Genomic DNA, 15618 nt, shown 5'->3' with positions numbered 1-15618 from the left:
TCTGCTGATGAGGGACCCCCTCAAAGACGCCCCCGTAGAGCAGCTGAGACCCCCCCCAATAATTGATCTAGTATGGACCCCACCACCAGACAATTTTGAGCCCCAGGTTCCTGAGTTTTTGGCCATCCCAGGAATCCAATTTGATTCCACAGGTCTCAGAGAAATTGACTTTTTCAAATTATTTTTCTCTGATGATTTTATAAATTTAATGGTGGACCAAACTAATTTATATGCCCAGCAGTTTATTGCTCAAAACCCCACGTCATCATTTGCTAGGTGGACCCCTGTAGATGCAGTAGAGATGATGACGTTTTGGGGTCTGGTGTTTCATATGGGCATAGTAAAAAAGCCAGAAATTAGGCAATATTGGAGTACAGATGTTCTGTACAGCACCCCACTTTACCGTATGGCCATGACCCGGACTCGTTTTGAGTTAATCCTTAAATTTTTGCATTACAACGATAATGCACAGTGCCCACCCAGAGATGATCCCACCTTTGACCGGCTATTCAAAGTCAGGCCGGTCATTGATCATTTCAGTGCCAAATTTCCAGAGATGTACATCCCAGATAAATTCATTTGCATAGACGAGTCCCTTATACATTTTAAAGGAAGGGTTAAATTCCGCCAGTACCTTCCCAGTAAGAGGGCAAGGTATGGCATAAAAATGTATAAGCTGTGTGAAAGCACCTCAGGGTACACTCACAGGTTTAGGGTATATGAAGGGAAGGATTCAAGAATTGAACCGCCAGAGTGCCCCCCCTCCCTCGTAGGTTTTAGTGGAAAAATTGTCTGGGATTTAGTGCACCCCTTCCTGGATAAAGGTTATCACCTCTATGTGGATAACTTTTACACTAGCATCCCCCTGTTTAAGGCCCTTGGTTCAAGAGGTACAGCAGCTTGCGGTACTGTGTGCAAGAACCAAAGAGGCCTCCCAAAAACGCACATTGCCCAAGTAATGAGAAGGGGTGAAAGCAGGGCACAATCCACCGAAAATATGTTGTTGGTCAAATATAAGGACAAGAGGGATGTCCTTATACTGACAACAATTCACGGAGACAGTACCACCTCCGTCCCTGTACGAGGTACCAGTACCCACACCTCCAAACCTAATTGTATCCTGGATTACAATAAGTACATGGGCGGAGTGGATCTTTCAGATCAGGTACTGAAGCCGTACAGTGCCCTGCGGAAAACAAAAATCTGGTACAAGAAGCTGGCCGTGTATATCATCCAGATGGCACTGTATAACGCTTACGTGCTATTCCGTTCTACCAGCCAGAGGGGGACATTTATGCACTTTCAAGAGGAAGTCATAAAGAGCCTAATATTTGGGAACCAGCAGGCAGAGGGCCCCAGTACTTCTAGTACTGGCCCCCGTATTGTACCAGGGCAGCATTTTCCTGATGAAATCCCCTCCACTGGAAAAAAGGGCAGGACACAAAAAAGGTGCAAAGTTTGCTATAAAAAGGGAATAAGAAAGCAAACTATTTTCCAGTGTGACACTTGCCCCGACAAACCCGGCCTATGTATAAAGGAGTGTTTTAAAATATACCACACATCTATGGATTATTAGGTTCATCATTTCACCGTGCTTCGGGGGTCTTGCTAATGCCACATAGCACCCACAATTCATTCCACCAGAATCTGAGCCGCAAAATCCAAAAATCACTCCTTCCCTTCTGAGTCCTGCCATGCACCCAACTGGTATTTTTTGGTCACATGTGAGGCATTGCCGTACTCTGGAGAAATTGGGGCACAGATTTTGGGGTGCTTTTTCTCCTTCATACCTTATGAAAATGAAAAATTTTGAGCCAGAACTGCATTTTTGTGTAAAAAAATGTAATTTTTCATTTGCACAGCCCAGTTGTATCAAAATTGGTGAAACCCCTGGGGGTTTGAAATGTACACTATACCCTAGATGAATTCCCTGAGGGGTGTAGTTTGCAAAATGGGGTCACTTGTGGGGGGGTTCCACTGTATTGGTGCTTTGGGGGTCTTGCTAATGCGACATAGCACCCACCAAAATTCCACCAGAATCTGTGCTGCAAAATCCAAATATCACTCCTTCCCTTCTGAGTCCTGCCATTTTTTGGTCACACATGAAGCATTGCCGTACTCGGGAGAAATTGGGGCACAGATTTTGGGGTGCTTTTTCTCCTTCATACCTTATGAAAATGAAAAATTTTGAGCCAGAACTGCATTTTTGTGTAAAAAAATGTAATTTTTCATTTGCACAGCCCAGTTGTATCAAAATTGGTGAAACCCCTGGGGGTTTGAAATGTACACTATACCCCTAGATGAATTCCCTGAGGGGTGTAGTTTGCAAAATGGGGTCACTTGTGGGGGGGTTCCACTGTATTGGTGCTTTGGGGGTCTTGCTAATGCGACATAGCACCCACCAACATTCCACCAGAATCTGTGCTGCAAAATCCAAATATCACTCCTTCCCTTCTGAGTCCTGCCATTTTTTGGTCACACATGAAGCATTGCCGTACTCGGGAGAAATTGGGGCACAGATTTTGGGGTGCTTTGTCTCCTTCATTCCTTGTGAAAATGAAAAATTTTGAGCCAGAACTGCATTTTTGTGTAAAAAATTTAATTTTTCATTTTCACTGACCAGTTGTACCACAATTGGTGAAACCCCTGGGGGTTTTAATGTACATTATACCCCTAGATGAATTCCCTGAGGGGTGTAGTTTGCAAAATGGGGTCACTTGTGGGGGGCTTCCACTGTATTGGTGCTTTGGGGGTCTTGCTAATGCGACATAGCACCCACCAAAATTCCACCAGAATCTGAGCTGCAAAATACAAAAATCACTCCTTCCCTTCTGAGTCCTGCCATGCACCCAAATGGTATTTTTTGGTCACATGTGAGGCATTGCCGTACTCGGGAGAAATTGGGGCACAGATTTTGGGGTGCTTTGTCTCCTTCATTCCTTGTGAAAATGAAAAATTTTGAGCCAGAACTGCATTTTTGTGTAAAAAAATGTAATTTTTCATTTGCACAGCCCAGTTGTATCAAAATTGGTGAAACCCCTGGGGGTTTGAAATGTACACTATACCCCTAGATGAATTCCCTGAGGGGTGTAGTTTCCAAAATGGGGTCACTTGTGGGGGGCTTCCACTGTATTGGTGCTTTGGGGGTCTTGCTAATGCGACATAGCACCCACCAAAATTCCACCAGAATCTGAGCTGCAAAATACAAAAATCACTCCTTCCCTTCTGAGTCCTGCCATGCACCCAAATGGTATTTTTTGGTCACATGTGAGGCATTGCCGTACTCGGGAGAAATTGGGGCACAGATTTTAGGGTGCTTTGTCTCCTTCATTCCTTGTGAAAATGAAAAATTTTGAGCCAGAACTGCATTTTTGTGTAAAAAATTTAATTTTTCATTTTCACTGCCCAGTTGTACCACAATTGGTGAAACCCCAGGGGGTTTGAAATGTACATTATACCCCTAGATGAATTCCCTGAGGGGTGTAGTTTGCAAAATGGGGTCACTTGTGGGGGGCTTCCACTGTATTGGTGCTTTGGGGGTCTTGCTAATGCGACATAGCACCCACCAAAATTCCACCAGAATCTGAGCTGCAAAATACAAAAATCACTCCTTCCTTTCTGAGTCCTGCCATGCACCCAAATGGTATTTTTGGTCACATGTGAGGCATTGCCGTACTCGGGAGAAATTGGGGCACAGATTTTGGGGTGCTTTGTCTCCTTCATTCCTTGTGAAAATGAAAAATTTTGAGCCAGAACTGCATTTTTGTGTAAAAAAATGTAATTTTTCATTGGCACAGCCCAGTTGTATCAAAATTGGTGAAACCCCTGGGGGTTTGAAATGTACACTATACCCCTAGATGAATTCCCTGAGGGGTGTAGTTTGCAAAATGGGGTCACTTGTGGGGGGCTTCCACTGTATTGGTGCTTTGGGGGTCTTGCTAATGCGACATAGCACCCACCAAAATTCCACCAGAATCTGAGCTGCAAAATACAAAAATCACTCCTTCCCTTCTGAGTCCTGCCATGCACCCAAATGGTATTTTTTGGTCACATGTGAGGCATTGCCGTACTCGGGAGAAATTGGGGCACAGATTTTGGGGTGCTTTGTCTCCTTCATTCCTTGTGAAAATGAAAAATTTTGAGCCAGAACTGCATTTTTGTGTAAAAAAATGTAATTTTTCATTTGCACAGCCCAGTTGTATCAAAATTGGTGAAACCCCTGGGGGTTTGAAATGTACACTATACCCCTAGATGAATTCCCTGAGGGGTGTAGTTTGCAAAATGGGGTCACTTGTGGGGGGCTTCCACTGTATTGGTGCTTTGGGGGGTCTTGCTAATGCGACATAGCACCCACCAAAATTCCACCAGAATCTGAGCTGCAAAATACAAAAATCACTCCTTCCCTTCTGAGTCCTGCCATGCACCCAAATGGTATTTTTTGGTCACATGTGAGGCATTGCCGTACTCGGGAGAAATTGGGGCACAGATTTTGGGGTGCTTTGTCTCCTTCATTCCTTGTGAAAATGAAAAATTTTGAGCCAGAACTGCATTTTTGTGTAAAAAAATGTAATTTTTCATTTGCACAGCCCAGTTGTATCAAAATTGGTGAAACCCCTGGGGGTTTGAAATGTACACTATACCCCTAGATGAATTCCCTGAGGGGTGTAGTTTGCAAAATGGGGTCACTTGTGGGGGGCTTCCACTGTATTGGTGCTTTGGGGGTCTTGCTAATGCGACATAGCACCCACCAAAATTCCACCAGAATCTGAGCTGCAAAATACAAAAATCACTCCTTCCCTTCTGAGTCCTGCCATGCACCCAAATGGTATTTTTTGGTCACATGTGAGGCATTGCCGTACTCGGGAGAAATTGGGGCACAGATTTTGGGGTGCTTTGTCTCCTTCATTCCTTGTGAAAATGAAAAATTTTGAGCCAGAACTGCATTTTTGTGTAAAACATTTAATTTTTCATTTTCACTGCCCAGTTGTACCATAATTGGTGAAACCCCGGGGGGTTTGAAATGTACATTATACCCCTAGATGAATTCCCTGAGGGGTGTAGTTTGCAAAATGGGGTCACTTGTGGGGGGCTTCCACTGTATTGGTGCTTTGGGGGTCTTGCTAATGCGACATAGCACCCACCAAAATTCCACCAGAATCTGAGCTGCAAAATACAAAAATCACTCCTTCCCTTCTGAGTCCTGCCATGCACCCAAATGGTATTTTTTGGTCACATGTGAGGCATTGCCGTACTCAGGAGAAATTGGGGCACAGATTTTGGGGTGCTTTGTCTCCTTCATTCCTTGTGAAAATGAAAAATTTTGAGCCAGAACTGCATTTTTGTGTAAATAAATGTAATTTTTCATTTGCACAGCCCAGTTGTATCAAAATTGGTGAAACCCCTGGGGGTTTGAAATGTACACTATACCCCTAGATGAATTCCCTGAGGGGTGTAGTTTGCAAAATGGGGTCACTTGTGGGGGGCTTCCACTGTATTGGTGCTTTGGGGGTCTTGCTAATGCGACATAGCACCCACCAAAATTCCACCAGAATCTGAGCTGCAAAATACAAAAATCACTCCTTCCCTTCTGAGTCCTGCCATGCACCCAAATGGTATTTTTTGGTCACATGTGAGGCATTGCCGTACTCGGGAGAAATTGGGGCATAGATTTTGGGGTGCTTTGTCTCCTTCATTCCTTGTGAAAATGAAAAATTTTGAGCCAGAACTGCATTTTTGTGTAAAAAAATGTAATTTTTCATTTGCACAGCCCAGTTGTATCAAAATTGGTGAAGCCCCTGGGGGTTTGAAATGTACACTATACCCCTAGATGAATTCCCTGAGGGGTGTAGTTTGCAAAATGGGGTCACTTGTGGGGGGTTTCCACTGTATTGGTGCTTTGGGGGTCTTGCTAATGCGACATAGCACCCACCAAAATTCCACCAGAATCTGAGCTGCAAAATACAAAAATCACTCCTTCCCTTCTGAGTCCTGCCATGCACCCAAATGGTATTTTTTGGTCACATGTGAGGCATTGCCGTACTCGGGAGAAATTGGGGCACAGATTTTGGGGTGCTTTGTCTCCTTCATTCCTTGTGAAAATGAAAAATTTTGAGCCAGAACTGCATTTTTGTGTAAAAAATTTAATTTTTCATTTTCACTGCCCAGTTGTACCACAATTGGTGAAACCCCGGGGGGTTTGAAATGTACATTATACCCCTAGATGAATTTTCTGAGGGGTGTAGTTTGCAAAATGGGGTCACTTGTGGGGGGCTTCCACTGTATTGGTGCTTTGGGGGTCTTGCTAATGCGACATAGCACCCACCAAAATTCCACCAGAATCTGAGCTGCAAAATACAAAAATCACTCCTTCCCTTCTGAGTCCTGCCATGCACCCAAATGGTATTTTTTGGTCACATGTGAGGCATTGCCGTACTCAGGAGAAATTGGGGCACAGATTTTGGGGTGCTTTGTCTCCTTCATTCCTTGTGAAAATGAAAAATTTTGAGCCAGAACTGCATTTTTGTGTAAAAAAATGTAATTTTTCATTTGCACAGCCCAGTTGTATCAAAATTGGTGAAACCCCTGGGGGTTTGAAATGTACACTATACCCCTAGATGAATTCCCTGAGGGGTGTAGTTTGCAAAATGGGGTCACTTGTGGGGGGCTTCCACTGTATTGGTGCTTTGGGGGTCTTGCTAATGCGACATAGCACCCACCAAAATTCCACCAGAATCTGAGCTGCAAAATACAAAAATCACTCCTTCCCTTCTGAGTCCTGCCATGCACCCAAATGGTATTTTTTGGTCACATGTGAGGCATTGCCGTACTCGGGAGAAATTGGGGCACAGATTTTGCGGTGCTTTGTCTCCTTCATTCCTTGTGAAAATGAAAAATTTTGAGCCAGAACTGCATTTTTGTGTAAAAAATTTAATTTTTCATTTTCACTGACCAGTTGTACCACAATTGGTGAAACCCCGGGGGGTTTGAAATGTACATTATACCCCTAGATGAATTCCCTGAGGGGTGTAGTTTGCAAAATGGGGTCACTTGTGGGGGGCTTCCACTGTATTGGTGCTTTGGGGGTCTTGCTAATGCGACATAGCACCCACCAAAATTCCACCAGAATCTGAGCTGCAAAATACAAAAATCACTCCTTCCCTTCTGAGTCCTGCCATGCACCCAAATGGTATTTTTTGGTCACATGTGAGGCATTGCCGTACTCGGGAGAAATTGGGGCACAGATTTTGGGGTGCTTTGTCTCCTTCATTCCTTGTGAAAATGAAAAATTTTGAGCCAGAACTGCATTTTTGTGTAAAAAAATGTAATTTTTCATTTGCACAGCCCAGTTGTATCAAAATTGGTGAAACCCCTGGGGGTTTGAAATGTACACTATACCCCTAGATGAATTCCCTGAGGGGTGTAGTTTGCAAAATGGGGTCACTTGTGGGGGGCTTCCACTGTATTGGTGCTTTGGGGGTCTTGCTAATGCGACATAGCACCCACCAAAATTCCACCAGAATCTGAGCTGCAAAATACAAAAATCACTCCTTCCCTTCTGAGTCCTGCCATGCACCCAAATGGTATTTTTTGGTCACATGTGAGGCATTGCCGTACTCGGGAGAAATTGGGGCACAGATTTTGGGGTGCTTTGTCTCCTTCATTCCTTGTGAAAATGAAAAATTTTGAGCCAGAACTGCATTTTTGTGTAAAACATTTAATTTTTCATTTTCACTGCCCAGTTGTACCATAATTGGTGAAACCCCGGGGGGTTTGAAATGTACATTATACCCCTAGATGAATTCCCTGAGGGGTGTAGTTTGCAAAATGGGGTCACTTGTGGGGGGCTTCCACTGTATTGGTGCTTTGGGGGTCTTGCTAATGCGACATAGCACCCACCAAAATTCCACCAGAATCTGAGCTGCAAAATACAAAAATCACTCCTTCCCTTCTGAGTCCTGCCATGCACCCAAATGGTATTTTTTGGTCACATGTGAGGCATTGCCGTACTCAGGAGAAATTGGGGTACAGATTTTGGGGTGCTTTGTCTCCTTCATTCCTTGTGAAAATGAAAAATTTTGAGCCAGAACTGCATTTTTGTGTAAATAAATGTAATTTTTCATTTGCACAGCCCAGTTGTATCAAAATTGGTGAAACCCCTGGGGGTTTGAAATGTACACTATACCCCTAGATGAATTCCCTGAGGGGTGTAGTTTGCAAAATGGGGTCACTTGTGGGGGGCTTCCACTGTATTGGTGCTTTGGGGGTCTTGCTAATGCGACATAGCACCCACCAAAATTCCACCAGAATCTGAGCTGCAAAATACAAAAATCACTCCTTCCCTTCTGAGTCCTGCCATGCACCCAAATGGTATTTTTTTGTCACATGTGAGGCATTGCCGTACTCGGGAGAAATTGGGGCATAGATTTTGGGGTGCTTTGTCTCCTTCATTCCTTGTGAAAATGAAAAATTTTGAGCCAGAACTGCATTTTTGTGTAAAAAAATGTAATTTTTCATTTGCACAGCCCAGTTGTATCAAAATTGGTGAAGCCCCTGGGGGTTTGAAATGTACACTATACCCCTAGATGAATTCCCTGAGGGGTGTAGTTTGCAAAATGGGGTCACTTGTGGGGGGTTTCCACTGTATTGGTGCTTTGGGGGTCTTGCTAATGCGACATAGCACCCACCAAAATTCCACCAGAATCTGAGCTGCAAAATACAAAAATCACTCCTTCCCTTCTGAGTCCTGCCATGCACCCAAATGGTATTTTTTGGTCACATGTGAGGCATTGCCGTACTCGGGAGAAATTGGGGCACAGATTTTGGGGTGCTTTGTCTCCTTCATTCCTTGTGAAAATGAAAAATTTTGAGCCAGAACTGCATTTTTGTGTAAAAAATTTAATTTTTCATTTTCACTGCCCAGTTGTACCACAATTGGTGAAACCCCGGGGGGTTTGAAATGTACATTATACCCCTAGATGAATTTCCTGAGGGGTGTAGTTTGCAAAATGGGGTCACTTGTGGGGGGCTTCCACTGTATTGGTGCTTTGGGGGTCTTGCTAATGCGACATAGCACCCACCAAAATTCCACCAGAATCTGAGCTGCAAAATACAAAAATCACTCCTTCCCTTCTGAGTCCTGCCATGCACCCAAATGGTATTTTTTGGTCACATGTGAGGCATTGCCGTACTCAGGAGAAATTGGGGCACAGATTTTGGGGTGCTTTGTCTTCTTCATTCCTTGTGAAAATGAAAAAATTTGAGCCAGAACTGCATTTTTGTGTAAAAAAATGTAATTTTTCATTTGCACAGCCCAGTTGTATCAAAATTGGTGAAACCCCTGGGGGTTTGAAATGTACACTATACCCCTAGATGAATTCCCTGAGGGGTGTAGTTTGCAAAATGGGGTCACTTGTGGGGGGCTTCCACTGTATTGGTGCTTTGGGGGTCTTGCTAATGCGACATAGCACCCACCAAAATTCCACCAGAATCTGAGCTGCAAAATACAAAAATCACTCCTTCCCTTCTGAGTCCTGCCATGCACCCAAATGGTATTTTTTGGTCACATGTGAGGCATTGCCGTACTCGGGAGAAATTGGGGCACAGATTTTGCGGTGCTTTGTCTCCTTCATTCCTTGTGAAAATGAAAAATTTTGAGCCAGAACTGCATTTTTGTGTAAAAAATTTAATTTTTCATTTTCACTGACCAGTTGTACCACAATTGGTGAAACCCCGGGGGGGTTGAAATGTACATTATACCCCTAGATGAATTCCCTGAGGGGTGTAGTTTGCAAAATGGGGTCACTTGTGGGGGGCTTCCACTGTATTGGTGCTTTGGGGGTCTTGCTAATGCGACATAGCACCCACCAAAATTCCACCAGAATCTGAGCTGCAAAATACAAAAATCACTCCTTCCCTTCTGAGTCCTGCCATGCACCCAAATGGTATTTTTTGGTCACATGTGAGGCATTGCCGTACTCGGGAGAAATTGGGGCATAGATTTTGGGGTGCTTTGTCTCCTTCATTCCTTGTGAAAATGAAAAATTTTGAGCCAGAACTGCATTTTTGTGTAAAAAAATGTAATTTTTCATTTGCACAGCCCAGTTGTATCAAAATTGGTGAAACCCCTGGGGGTTTGAAATGTACACTATACCCCTAGATGAATTCCCTGAGGGGTGTAGTTTGCAAAATGGGGTCACTTGTGGGGGGCTTCCACTGTATTGGTGCTTTGGGGGTCTTGCTAATGCGACATAGCACCCACCAAAATTCCACCAGAATCTGAGCTGCAAAATACAAAAATCACTCCTTCCCTTCTGAGTCCTGCCATGCACCCAAATGGTATTTTTTGGTCGCATGTGAGGCATTGCCGTACTCGGGAGAAATTGGGGCACAGATTTTGGGGTGCTTTGTCTCCTTCATTCCTTGTGAAAATGAAAAATTTTGAGCCAGAACTGCATTTTTGTGTAAAAAATTTAATTTTTCATTTTCACTGCCCAGTTGTACCACAATTGGTGAAACCCCGGGGGGTTTGAAATGTACATTATACCCCTAGATGAATTCCCTGAGGGGTGTAGTTTGCAAAATGGGGTCACTTGTGGGGGGCTTCCACTGTATTGGTGCTTTGGGGGTCTTGCTAATGCGACATAGCACCCACCAAAATTCCACCAGAATCTGAGCTGCAAAATACAAAAATCACTCCTTCCCTTCTGAGTCCTGCCATGCACCCAAATGGTATTTTTTAATCACATGTGAGGCATTGCCGTACTCGGGAGAAATTGGGGCACAGATTTTGGGGTGCTTTGTCTCCTTCATTCCTTGTGAAAATGAAAAAGTTTGAGCCAGAACTGCATTTTTGTGTAAAAAAATGTAATTTTTCATTTGCACAGCCCAGTTGTATCAAAATTGGTGAAACCCCTGGGGGTTTTAAATGTACACTATACCCCTAGATGAATTCCCTGAGGGGTGTAGTTTGCAAAATGGGGTCACTTGTGGGGGGCTTCCACTGTATTGGTGCTTTGGGGGTCTTGCTAATGCGACATAGCACCCACCAAAATTCCACCAGAATCTGAGCTGCAAAATACAAAAATCACTCCTTCCCTTCTGAGTCCTGCCATGCACCCAAATGGTATTTTTTGGTCACATGTGAGGCATTGCCGTACTCGGGAGAAATTGGGGCACAGATTTTGGGGTGCTTTGTCTCCTTCATTCCTTGTGAAAATGAAAAATTTTGAGCCAGAACTGCATTTTTGTGTAAAAAAAATGTAATTTTTCATTTGCACAGCCCAGTTGTATCAAAATTGGTGAAACCCCTGGGGGTTTGAAATGTACACTATACCCCTAGATGAATTCCCTGAGGGTGTAGTTTGCAAAATGGGGTCACTTGTGGGGGGCTTCCACTGTATTGGTGCTTTGGGGGTCTTGCTAATGCGACATAGCACCCACCAAAATTCCACCAGAATCTGAGCTGCAAAATACAAAAATCACTCCTTCCCTTCTGAGTCCTGCCATGCACCCAAATGGTATTTTTTGGTCACATGTGAGGCATTGCCGTACTCGGGAGAAATTGGGGCACAGATTTTGGGGTGCTTTGTCTCCTTCATTCCTTGTGAAAATGAAAAATTTTGAGCCAGAACTGCATTTTTGTGTAAAAAAATGTAATTTTTCATTTGCACAGCCCAGTTGTATCAAAATTGGTGAAACCCCTGGGGGTTTGAAATGTACACTATACCCCTAGATGAATTCCCTGAGGGGTGTAGTTTGCAAAATGGGGTCACTTGTGGGGGGCTTCCACTATATTGGTACTTTGGGGGTCTTGCTAATGCGACATAGCACCCACCAAAATTCCACCAGAATCTGAGCTGCAAAATACAAAAATCACTCCTTCCCTTCTGAGTCCTGCCATGCACCCAAATGGTATTTTTTGGTCACATGTGAGGCATTGCCGTACTCGGGAGAAATTGGGGCACAGATTTTGGGGTGCTTTGTCTCCTTCATTCCTTGTGAAAATGAAAAATTTTGAGCCAGAACTGCATTTTTGTGTAAAACATTTAATTTTTCATTTTCACTGCCCAGTTGTACCATAATTGGTGAAACCCCGGGGGGTTTGAAATGTACATTATACCCCTAGATGAATTCCCTGAGGGGTGTAGTTTGCAAAATGGGGTCACTTGTGGGGGGCTTCCACTGTATTGGTGCTTTGGGGGTCTTGCTAATGCGACATAGCACCCACCAAAATTCCACCAGAATCTGAGCTGCAAAATACAAAAATCACTCCTTCCCTTCTGAGTCCTGCCATGCACCCAAATGGTATTTTTTGGTCACATGTGAGGCATTGCCGTACTCAGGAGAAATTGGGGTACAGATTTTGGGGTGCTTTGTCTCCTTCATTCCTTGTGAAAATGAAAAATTTTGAGCCAGAACTGCATTTTTGTGTAAATAAATGTAATTTTTCATTTGCACAGCCCAGTTGTATCAAAATTGGTGAAACCCCTGGGGGTTTGAAATGTACACTATACCCCTAGATGAATTCCCTGAGGGGTGTAGTTTGCAAAATGGGGTCACTTGTGGGGGGCTTCCACTGTATTGGTGCTTTGGGGGTCTTGCTAATGCGACATAGCACCCACCAAAATTCCACCAGAATCTGAGCTGCAAAATACAAAAATCACTCCTTCCCTTCTGAGTCCTGCCATGCACCCAAATGGTATTTTTTTGTCACATGTGAGGCATTGCCGTACTCGGGAGAAATTGGGGCATAGATTTTGGGGTGCTTTGTCTCCTTCATTCCTTGTGAAAATGAAAAATTTTGAGCCAGAACTGCATTTTTGTGTAAAAAAATGTAATTTTTCATTTGCACAGCCCAGTTGTATCAAAATTGGTGAAGCCCCTGGGGGTTTGAAATGTACACTATACCCCTAGATGAATTCCCTGAGGGGTGTAGTTTGCAAAATGGGGTCACTTGTGGGGGGTTTCCACTGTATTGGTGCTTTGGGGGTCTTGCTAATGCGACATAGCACCCACCAAAATTCCACCAGAATCTGAGCTGCAAAATACAAAAATCACTCCTTCCCTTCTGAGTCCTGCCATGCACCCAAATGGTATTTTTTGGTCACATGTGAGGCATTGCCGTACTCGGGAGAAATTGGGGCACAGATTTTGGGGTGCTTTGTCTCCTTCATTCCTTGTGAAAATGAAAAATTTTGAGCCAGAACTGCATTTTTGTGTAAAAAATTTAATTTTTCATTTTCACTGCCCAGTCTTACCACAATTGGTGAAACCCCGGGGGGTTTGAAATGTACATTATACCCCTAGATGAATTTCCTGAGGGGTGTAGTTTGCAAAATGGGGTCACTTGTGGGGGGCTTCCACTGTATTGGTGCTTTGGGGGTCTTGCTAATGCGACATAGCACCCACCAAAATTCCACCAGAATCTGAGCTGCAAAATACAAAAATCACTCCTTCCCTTCTGAGTCCTGCCATGCACCCAAATGGTATTTTTTGGTCACATGTGAGGCATTGCCGTACTCAGGAGAAATTGGGGCACAGATTTTGGGGTGCTTTGTCTTCTTCATTCCTTGTGAAAATGAAAAATTTTGAGCCAGAACTGCATTTTTGTGTAAAAAAATGTAATTTTTCATTTGCACAGCCCAGTTGTATCAAAATTGGTGAAACCCCTGGGGGTTTGAAATGTACACTATACCCCTAGATGAATTCCCTGAGGGGTGTAGTTTGCAAAATGGGGTCACTTGTGGGGGGCTTCCACTGTATTGGTGCTTTGGGGGTCTTGCTAATGCGACATAGCACCCACCAAAATTCCACCAGAATCTGAGCTGCAAAATACAAAAATCACTCCTTCCCTTCTGAGTCCTGCCATGCACCCAAATGGTATTTTTTGGTCACATGTGAGGCATTGCCGTACTCGGGAGAAATTGGGGCACAGATTTTGCGGTGCTTTGTCTCCTTCATTCCTTGTGAAAATGAAAAATTTTGAGCCAGAACTGCATTTTTGTGTAAAAAATTTAATTTTTCATTTTCACTGACCAGTTGTACCACAATTGGTGAAACCCCGGGGGGGTTGAAATGTACATTATACCCCTAGATGAATTCCCTGAGGGGTGTAGTTTGCAAAATGGGGTCACTTGTGGGGGGCTTCCACTGTATTGGTGCTTTGGGGGTCTTGCTAATGCGACATAGCACCCACCAAAATTCCACCAGAATCTGAGCTGCAAAATACAAAAATCACTCCTTCCCTTCTGAGTCCTGCCATGCACCCAAATGGTATTTTTTGGTCACATGTGAGGCATTGCCGTACTCGGGAGAAATTGGGGCATAGATTTTGGGGTGCTTTGTCTCCTTCATTCCTTGTGAAAATGAAAAATTTTGAGCCAGAACTGCATTTTTGTGTAAAAAAATGTAATTTTTCATTTGCACAGCCCAGTTGTATCAAAATTGGTGAAACCCCTGGGGGTTTGAAATGTACACTATACCCCTAGATGAATTCCCTGAGGGGTGTAGTTTGCAAAATGGGGTCACTTGTGGGGGGCTTCCACTGTATTGGTGCTTTGGGGGTCTTGCTAATGCGACATAGCACCCACCAAAATTCCACCAGAATCTGAGCTGCAAAATACAAAAATCACTCCTTCCCTTCTGAGTCCTGCCATGCACCCAAATGGTATTTTTTGGTCGCATGTGAGGCATTGCCGTACTCGGGAGAAATTGGGGCACAGATTTTGGGGTGCTTTGTCTCCTTCATTCCTTGTGAAAATGAAAAATTTTGAGCCAGAACTGCATTTTTGTGTAAAAAATTTAATTTTTCATTTTCACTGCCCAGTTGTACCACAATTGGTGAAACCCCGGGGGGTTTGAAATGTACATTATACCCCTAGATGAATTCCCTGAGGGGTGTAGTTTGCAAAATGGGGTCACTTGTGGGGGGCTTCCACTGTATTGGTGCTTTGGGGGTCTTGCTAATGCGACATAGCACCCACCAAAATTCCACCAGAATCTGAGCTGCAAAATACAAAAATCACTCCTTCCCTTCTGAGTCCTGCCATGCACCCAAATGGTATTTTTTAATCACATGTGAGGCATTGCCGTACTCGGGAGAAATTGGGGCACAGATTTTGGGGTGCTTTGTCTCCTTCATTCCTTGTGAAAATGAAAAAGTTTGAGCCAGAACTGCATTTTTGTGTAAAAAAATGTAATTTTTCATTTGCACAGCCCAGTTGTATCAAAATTGGTGAAACCCCTGGGGGTTTTAAATGTACACTATACCCCTAGATGAATTCCCTGAGGGGTGTAGTTTGCAAAATGGGGTCACTTGTGGGGGGCTTCCACTGTATTGGTGCTTTGGGGGTCTTGCTAATGCGACATAGCACCCACCAAAATTCCACCAGAATCTGAGCTGCAAAATACAAAAATCACTCCTTCCCTTCTGAGTCCTGCCATGCACCCAAATGGTATTTTTTGGTCACATGTGAGGCATTGCCGTACTCGGGAGAAATTGGGGCACAGATTTTGGGGTGCTTTGTCTCCTTCATTCCTTGTGAAAATGAAAAATTTTGAGCCAGAACTGCATTTTTGTGTAAAAAAAATGTAATTTTTCATTTGCACAGCCCAGTTGTA

Source organism: Crinia signifera, chromosome 11 (genome assembly GCF_055691185.1).
Source record: "Crinia signifera chromosome 11, ASM5569118v1, whole genome shotgun sequence".
Taxonomy (NCBI): Eukaryota; Metazoa; Chordata; class Amphibia; order Anura; family Myobatrachidae; genus Crinia; species Crinia signifera.
The sequence above is the reverse complement of the archived record's forward strand: the minus strand, read 5'-3'. Positions refer to the sequence as shown.